We start from the raw sequence: 9948 nt of genomic DNA on the forward strand, positions 1-9948 counted from the left end.
GAAGTGGCCTGTCGCTCACGCAGTAGTGTGACAATGGATAAGACTGATTTCCAGGCCACTGAGCCTCTGGGGGAACTTGCACTGACTAAAAGCCCTATAACACTGACTTGAAGGAGCCATTGGGGAACTTCTACAACTTGTATTCCTACTGAGGCCTAACTTGCATGATCACCTCACATGAATGAGGTATAACCACCATACTTAGAAAGGGAAGTGGGGCACAAGGACTTGCGCAGACAACACTGGAGTGCCAGCCTTATGAAGACTGTGTTTATTATTTGCGGAGTGCCACATTTCATTTTGTGTTTGTATAGAAATACATAAATCAAATATGTGGCTGCACAACCAATTACTGGGGTTACTGGGTGTGTTTTGAAATGTGGGTCTGCATACACTTTGCATCTAGAATTCTCAAGATGTGTACACCAACTTTAATTTCTAGGGTACCAAAGTCACTGATTCCAGGAGAAAATCTTTTGGGTGGATTGAGTCTAGCAGAGACTCTGAACATGCAGTTGGCTCTCCAGAAAGCTAAAGCTGTGCAGGAGGAGAAGGTCAAGGGGTCCGAGAGGGAGAAGCTAAGACTAGCTCACCTGGAAAAAAAGAGGAGCGGAAGAGAGAGGAGGAATGTGCTTTGGAGGAGAAATTTGAGAGAAAAGGAAGAGAAACAGAGCAAGAAGTAAAGGGAAAGAGCAGGGTAGTGGAAAGATAGCTTTTGATAGAGAGAAACTTAGGAAGGAAACAGGGACAGCTCTGTATGGTATAAGTGACTCCCATACTGTGGCCATAATTCCAAGGGAGGTTGTTCAGATAAATGTGGAAAGGCAGGATATCTGATTCATTTGGGTGCTTGAATGAAGTGTCTAAGGCACCTGCGTCACTGAGCCACCAGAATGGGCAGCAGTCATTGGAAGGATGCCAGTGACAGACCAGATGGTCTTTGAGTGAATGAAAGAATATTGGATTAGGATGCTTGAGCTGAAGTTAGCTCACTACTTCAAAAGGTACAATGGTTGCAAGAGAGTGTCTAGTGTTACCTGGCTTCACAGAATACTGCATTACTGGAATGAGTTGATGAGGGGGATTTAGGCAAAGGATTTTTTGTCTCAACTAGTTGACGGTGGCAGAGCGCATCAAAGATGGGTGCTCTACTCCACTTAGGCATCTATCTGTCCGATCAGAGAGGAAGATCCAGAGAGGCTTGCAGTTTTGGCTGAACAGGCTGAAAAAGGGGCTAGAACAGCCCAGTTCTATGCCAAAGGTAGAAAGGAACTCTCGCCAGCTGGCTCCAAACCGGAGGGTAAGGGGCAGGGTAATTCTGTGACGAGGGCCCAGGAGATATGGGAATGGTAACTGTGTGTCCGGAAAGGGGCATGAGAGGGGAGGACAGAGAAGTTCTTCCACTTCCAAGGAGATGACATGTTATATGTGCTTCTACGTGGGACACTTCCAGAGTGACTGTCAGGTGAAAGACCCTGTATCAGCTGCACTTGTGATAGTGAGCATGCTACAAGTGGGTGAGCGGGATCCAAGAGGACCCAACTGCATTCAAACTTGTGGTGCTGGACATCTGGGAGAGGGACCCAGACTGTCTGAAGCACATTCATTCTAACACAATGGGGTTTGTGCAGAAATATAGTATAAATGGAAGCAAAGTGCCTGGCTTGGGAGATACATTGGCGCTTTCTATGTTATGGTTGAGAGTAAGTCACTTGTGCCCTGGTACCAAGGATACAGATTTGGTTGCCAGTGAGGAAGGCATGGAATACCCACTTGCCTAAGATGAGATTAAGGCTCGATGCAAGGTGGCCATGGTCAATTCTGGTGTAAGGAAAAAGCAAGGTGCTGGATGTCTCTTGAGCAATGATCTGATTGATCCTGGCTTAGTGGCAGGACAATAAGTCTTTATGGCTTGTACCACATCAGTTGAGTTGACCAGCACACAAGTTGCACATCAATCTCAGGAAGATGGAGAGGTGTCAGTGGGGCAGGGCCCATCTTGGGAAGAAAACGGAGCTGACTAGAGAATCAAAGATTATGGCTGAGGGCCTTGATAACCTTTTGATAGGCATACATCCATGAGGCTGCTATCCAGATGTGATACTCTAGTCATTCCCATGGCTTGTGTGTGGGACCATGAAGTCTGGAGTTAGTACTGCAGAGAGAAACTGCTTCATGGACAAAGGACAGGACAGTGGAGTGGACACTTGAAAGGGGACAACCCCTACATCACCACTAAGGTCTCAGACAATAATCACATCTATGCCTGGATATATATATAACGCGGAGTTGGAGCTTCTAGAAATTGCCAAACTAGCGCTGTATATCAACATGGAGAGGCTCAGCACTGGGGACTAAGGGCCAGATGTAGCAAAGGGTTTTACCCATTCTGTGTCTATGGGAAAATGTGTTCGTACATATGGCCCTAAGCTACAGAAGTCTCCTTACTGGGTGAGGGGCATCACCCAGGAGAATGAAGACCATTCGCCCTGGAGCCCCAGCATCTGCCTGAGAAGACCAAAGGACCCTGTGAGCTGAAGGATACACCTGAAGGAAGAGAGATCCAGTGGGGTTCATATCTAGTGGATTCCTGAAGCAGAGTGTCAGAGCGTGTCACCAGTTGGTCCATCTATCCAAGTGCTGCTATTGCAGCCCCAGTATGCCAGGAAAGAGAAGGGCCATCACCCTTGTGCAGTGCTGTTACAAGAAGCGGATGGTCGCCCATGAAGTGTTGTGACCCAAAAGCGGCTGGTGCCTTATGAGCTCTGTTTAGGACACCTGTATGGCAGTTGGTGGCCACAATGAAGATGAGGACAGTCACCCTGGTGCCGCACTGACACAAGTGGGCTGTCTCACCCTGTGCAATGCTGTGACCTGAAGGTGTTGTTACCTGAAGTGCGCTCTTCACAAGCCCCTATGCTAGAAGGGAGTAATGAAGAAGATAAGGGCCAATGCCCTGGAGCAGCACACAAAAGAGCAGTGTAGCAAGTATATACGCACAGGAGAGGAGCATCGCTTCAATCACCTGAACCCAGGAGCATCCAAGACCATTCGCCAGACTCAGAAAGACGGACCACATGATCGGAGGAGCATCGTCAACTGCTGCCTCTTTGCCAGCAGCATACAGTCTGCTCACCTGCGTGCTGCTGACATGAGCTCAGGCCTGCTGAACCACAGCTCCAGGAGGAGCGGGTTAGACCAATTGTCGGTCCAACAAGCCCCTGGGGGAACTTGCTCTGACTAAAAGTGGTACATCCAGTGCTGAATTTGAGCCAGTTGTTTTCAGTGATCAGCACCAGCTTTTAATTCTCAATACTGGCACTAATGACAGACCCTCACATGGTGGAGCAGTTGTCTAATTTTGAGATGAGCACAATATTGTTTTAAGAATCCAATATACATGAAAATGACCATCCAGAATATTTCACACCATTCTTATAACTTTGGGTGGCCTTGGCATTGTCTAAATTGTGACACTTATAGGACTGTGATGCTTGGACTAATGTTGGTACTGGTATTGCCAGTGCTGGCAGGGACAAAGGGTGGTGCAGGCTGCAGTGTTCTCCTGAGGAGAGCCTAGACACTTACTTCTGGCAACAGTGCTGGAACAATGACGTAAGAAGCACTTGTGGAACTTCTAAGACTTGTACTTTCTAGCACTGAGAGACATGCGCTTGTGTTTGGCGTGAGTGTTTTTGAACTACTGCCGGTCAAAACATTGAAGGGTCCTACATCGTACTTGTTTATTTTTGGCTTTTGTTACTTGTAGATTGTGACTTCCATTACAAGACCAGATCTGGGATTGCTAATGAGGCTGTTTGTTTTCTAATGTTGAAGATTCGTATGGTGCAATAGGAATAGCCCTGATGACGTAGATGGTAAATCTGACCAGTGATGAAAAGCAAGTTGGCTATAGAGTTATAATAATAATATATATATATATATATATATATATATATTTTTTTTTTTTACTTTTGTAGCGCACAGGGACCTTAATGCAATTCTTGGCCTTTGTCCTACTTTAAAGAGTTCCCTCTCCCCTGAAGCACAGTTTTGGCTTTTTGGAGTCTGTGTAGCACTGGTGAGAAATATAATTTACTTGGTTTGTGTGCACTGTTAGTCCACCCAACCACGAATCTTGTATGTACTCCAAGAAGTTTATTCAAACCAAAGTGTCATTTCATCCCAAAAAGAACTATACTCCAAGACATTAATACACGCCAATGTACGACATAACATGAGACCACGTTTGATGGTAGATTGGGTGACTTAGTGACCAAGATCCCATACAGTATCACCTTTAAGAGTCGCAAATGGATGACATTGTCACTTTTCACCATGCCTTCGCTAGAGGAGCAGCAAATGTGAACATTTCTTATCTTCTGGTCAGGCAAAGGCCAAATTCATATTATTTATGATCTTACATTGGTCTACTTTAAAACAATTTCTTTCATTAGGCTATGAGGATATTTCTGACCGTTCACTGTGGCTACTAGGTAAGGTCACCAAACTATGCCCAGCTAAATAAGCTTTGTTATAAGAACCATTTGTTCCCGAGGACTGACCTGCAACCATACTCTGTCACAGTGTACACAGTTGGAAGATGAGCTTTCGTCCCATCTTCATCAACATACCCCGATAAGAAAGCTCCTAAGGATGCAAACTGAGTGCCACATCAGTCATTGACAAGAAAGAAGGTAGGGTTTCTACCCTTGATTGATGTTGCAACATGTGTCCCTAGGATACCACCTAAAAAAGCTGTGTGTGACCTCTTAAGAGGCAACACACGGGACTTTAATGAAGTCCGCATCAACTATGTACTCAAGACTAATTAGGTAAATAGAAGTAACAAACCATGCACAGATTTTCCAAGACTACTGCCATTCATGGGCCTTGAGTTCTTCATGGCCAACAACAGCTGGCTCAAGGCAGACATGCAAGCAAAAACAGATCAACTTCACCCTCAAACGAACTTCTTTTTCCACTATTTCGACAGAGGACATGCTTTGCAGGTAAAGGGAGGGTGAAACAAAGGTTGTGGGCTGAAGACAGACAAGGAAGTATACAGGTCCCACTACTAAATGACTGAAAAGAGGAAGCATGAAGAACAGATGCACCATCAAAAGCAAGCTATCCATCAAAGTAAACAACGAGACTATGAGGGGACCAACAAACCTCTGTTTCATTTACTTCTGCTAGCCACTCCAGTAACGGGAAACATCTTAAACCAAGTCACAGACTAGCATGTGTTAACAAAAGATTTGTGAGCACTAGATATTGTGCGAAATTATTATACATTGAAGTTCAGGGCACCTCGTACTCAAAAAAAGAGTTTGCTTAAAAAAAATAAAAAAAAAGTAACTTCAATTTCACCACATTTGTTTTTAAGCAGTCAACCTCTTCTGACTGCAAGAATAAGCCTTTAAATCATTTAATTCATCCAAGAAATGTAAAGGAATTTATTTGCAATCATTTCAGTTGTAAAAGAAAGCTCTGAAGTAGGTGTTCAAGCCCATATTTGACATAAAGACTGCAAAAAAATGTATTAAACGTGAAAACTTTACTTTGATAGCCCCTCTACCGCTCCCAAACATTAACAAGGACACTAGACAATGAATCTTCTGTATGCATGTTTTCACCATCTAAAAGTGAGGGCTTCTTGCAAGTTAATGTGCTTTGTTACATGCAATAATCGGTGAAAGGTAAGTCTCTTTGATCTTAAACCAGCCTTTTACACCGTCCTTTCCATGGCGAGGCATTGGGACAGGTAATCTAAGAATTATATGCATCTTCATCTACCTGTACGATTGGTTTAATCTTTTCATAAAGAAATACAGATTAGGTTTATGCATACTGCAGGCCTGCTAATCAATTACTCAAAATATATCCAAATGCCAATAAAAACTATCACTTTGATGGGATGTTTTGGACATTGTCCCCTTCAGAAAAAATATATTATTTGCCCAAATAATAAACTACTGGAGCAAAGCGATTTCTAATGTATGTTACATTTCTTCCTCATAGGGAACTATGACTTCGTGTATATTCATTGTTCTGTATTCCCATTTGAACATAACACATTTATGTGGTGGTACCAATCAAACAAATACACCAACATAAACCATTTTAACAGAAATGTCATTGGTGGGGCATGGAGCTCACACGAGACAGCTCTTGATACAAGGCACATGATCCTTGATAGAAATAGTGGACCATTTTAAACTACTTTTGCTCAAATTACGTGGCCTGTGAATTCCTCCTTCCAATTAATAAGGACAAATTCCACCACGATCCAAATGGTCAACAGCACAACAATTTACTATCTATACAAGCAAGTGGAAAGGACGTTGAGAACCCTTGCCACGATGCACAAGCAACTTGGCACTGGTTCAAATGTAAAACCTGTTGGGTGTAGACAGCAACGAGGCAGAGCTTTTCAAGGAAATTAAGTGAAGTTCCTAAATATGCAATGTGAATCTATAATCCACTCCGCCATACGCTAAGCACCAAACTAAAAGCCCATGCACATATTTACTAGGCAGGTGCGGTCTAGCCTCAAATGAAGGACAGATGCTCGTGTTTGATTTCTTATTTTTGCTGTAGCTGCTGCTATCTAAAAGTGATGGATGCTTGACGTTGTATCCAGTTTTTAGGCCTATCAGTATTTTCCACACAAATGCGAAGGTAAAGCTACAGACTTGTAACCATAGGTCTTCATCGTGACAGTCTGTGTTATTAGCTCTTAAAGGCTCAGGATCCCGTTCTTCTCTGGAAGCAACTGAGAGCGCTGGGCATTGTTGGCCACTAGAACTTATGGCTAACTTAAAGGGAACAGTGTGCCATTTTCAGCTGAATATAGCCATTGCCTGTCTGACTCCATTTTCTTTATCCTCGTTCGTTTCTCCTTTAAAAAGGAGTTAGGTAATGAGATGTTAACATGAGTGATTTTTACCACTGTTATTGGCTACTTTTACCACTGTTGTTGGCTACCGTTAAAATTGCAAAAGAAACAAAATTGCTTGAAGGCAGCCTGAAGAGCGGCACTCTCATGAAAATATATGTCAAATATATTCTCTTGGGAAATTACTCTGGGATTCTATGCAGAGGGAGGATTATTCACTGCTTAGTACTACAATGGAGAGTCCCATGAGAGAGAACAAAACTTGCATGTAACTTTCCATCCCCGAGATAGAGAGGGCTTATACCAGGAATATTCTTTTCAACCTATACCCAGAAATCACCTAAAGAACACCAGACTGTGGTTTATATGAGAGGACTGAGGAAGGGAGAATCTGGGTGACAAGGTGGTTCCCCAACCCAAGTGAACATCCATGACAAATGAAATGACATGTATCAGACTCTTATATTTTCAATTAGATACCCAGAGGCCTCATGAGGAGCCTTTTAAAGCGAAGAAACTCAGTAGGTGAATTCAATGTCTGAGTTAAAGAATAAAAGTGCTCTGGAGCGACCACTGGCAACCACAGCTCTACTCCTAGCTCACCAGCTAGTTCTGGAATGCCCCCATCTCAGGTAGAATACTAAGGCAGAAGTCTTCCATATTTAATGGCATAAGTAGAAAAACAGTGGCTGTTCATAAATTATTGACTGTGCTAGATTTAATTACTAGACTGGAGGCTACCATTATTCATACACATCTTTTAATTGCCTCAATTGCCATTTCAAGCAGCTCCTTTAAAGAACTACAGAACTCAAGAATCAGAACACATCAAAACAGTCTACAAATAATCCCCAAATAGACTGTCCTTCCTTTTTTAAATGCTGCATCAAGCCACGTAAGTGCCTTGAATATTTGCTGTATGTTGTGAAGGATATTTAATTGAATTAGTTTGCAATGTTTTCACTGTTGTATCAGTCATTTTGTTTTGTATGGTAGATCGCTTCCAATTTACAAAAGCGATAACATTAATGCAATTTTATTTGGTAATTACAAATTAGGCTTGTGCATTGTGATGGAGTCACAGTTGGTTTAAGTAGTTGTCTTAAGTGACAAAGCCTCTTAAATCGCGTATAGTTGTTTATATAATCAGTGGCTCACATTGTTCCTAGCATCTCGTGCATCAGGAGTTCAATTTTATCGCAAGACCGGAGGCACATATTTTGCCTAATCTTTTCTTGTTTAATAAATAGCAGCAGTCAAGAATAAACAACAACTCACAGAAGGCCAAAGGAAAACAGGCCAATGGGAGACAAATAGTAGTTTAAGCGGTCCACCAATGACAGGTGATCATACCCCTAAATACGTATCCTGACTGTAAACAGCCCTCTTTTCTTGCTGCTCGCAGTCAAGATAAGTATTTTACATTTACGCTCCATGATTTTGTCATTATCTACTTTTACTGTAAATATGTTTTGTTTTCGTGTTACAGGGCCTTTTATTGCCCTTTCTCTTGTCAAGCAGCATGTAGCTGCATTGTTTCGGGTTTGCGCGGCTCTACTCGCGCACGCATGCTGTTCTGTGTTGCCGGCACTCTAAACTGCCGTTTCTGAGAAGCACGACTTAATTTTCCTGTTAGCGCGACTCAGAAATGGCAGTCTCACGTCCTGTATTCCGTGTTAGGGCATTCTGTTGAATTGCCCTTACCGTAACTCGGCTCCGGTTTCCTCTTCTGCACAGGTTTTTCCTCGGGCTTACTTTCACCGCCCATAGGCGGTGCTTAGTAGTTTCCTTTTATCTGTTAAAGGGATATTAACCTTTTCATTGCCTATTTTAGTTCCTTGTTGTTTTTCTTTGTTTAGTTCAATTTGTTCTATGGAAATGGAGGGCTCTTAACAAAAATGCCCTGGAGGAGGAGGAACAAATTAATGATCAGCTTAGGGGTTTTATCCAGAGTTCTGTTGAGCAAGCTGTATCATCCTCAATAAATAAGTTATCAAAAAAATCTAGAGAATTCAATTTTAAATTTGTTTTCTAAGACGGTTTTGGCCAATTCTGCGGGGGAAAGCAGAAAACATCCAATTTAAGAAAATATATTTAAAAAAGGAGTTGATTAGTGAGGTTTCCTCACAAAAGGCAGAGGACGAGGTTCCTCATAAGGCTCCTATTAAGGAGGGTTCTAAGGTTTTATTCTCTCAATCGTCGCTCAAGTGTACTAAAAAATCCAAAAACATTACTGCGCCTATTGTGATTCCCAGTATTTTAGATACTGATAATGATGGTACTAATTCCGTGTCTGACACAAATTTTTCAGATGACAATGATTCTGTTTTCTCTCCTCCTCCAAAGAAAACAAAAATAATGGCGCATGAGACTACCCAGCCTCTAGTAGTTGCTGATGCGGAGGGGGATTCCTATGTTCAACCCAATAGATATACATCACCCCAATTCAACAGAGTGGTTCCCTGCGGACCATGTGGTGATTATGTGGCATCTAGACCACATACTGCATTAGACAAACAAACTAGAACCAAGCTCTGTACCGAATGCCCTCGTCCTTCTTTGGTATCCACGATTACAACCACTCCAGCTATTGATCCTTCCCTGATCACCTTTTTTTTTTTTTTTTTACAAAGTTCGGTAAGGATCCTCGCAAAGGTGTGGATAAAGCCTGGTCCACTTGCCAGGACAAACTGCTGGACGTGGTGGGTCCGCTCACCCGTATTTTCGATTTGCCCGAATCTGTCCACCTCAATGACTGTCCCATTGATCCAGTGGATTTATCCCTATGGGTGCAAAGATCCTTTTGTCTCTTAGGCAATGCCAACGCGGCTAACACTCATGAGCACAGGAAAGGCCTCCTCCTCCTCCTCAAATTGGATCCAAAATTGGTCAATCTGGCTGGATCAGACCCAGGGATCGAGGCGGAAGGACTACTTTTTGGCGATAATTTTATCAAAGAACTAAGCAAATATGTTTCAACTTTTGCTTCTCTAGACAAGGCTCAGCAATCGCTAAAAAATATGTTTTACAATCAGGTTTTTGTCAGG

Source organism: Pleurodeles waltl, chromosome 3_1, assembly GCF_031143425.1.
Source record: "Pleurodeles waltl isolate 20211129_DDA chromosome 3_1, aPleWal1.hap1.20221129, whole genome shotgun sequence".
In the NCBI taxonomy this organism is placed as follows: Eukaryota; Metazoa; Chordata; class Amphibia; order Caudata; family Salamandridae; genus Pleurodeles; species Pleurodeles waltl.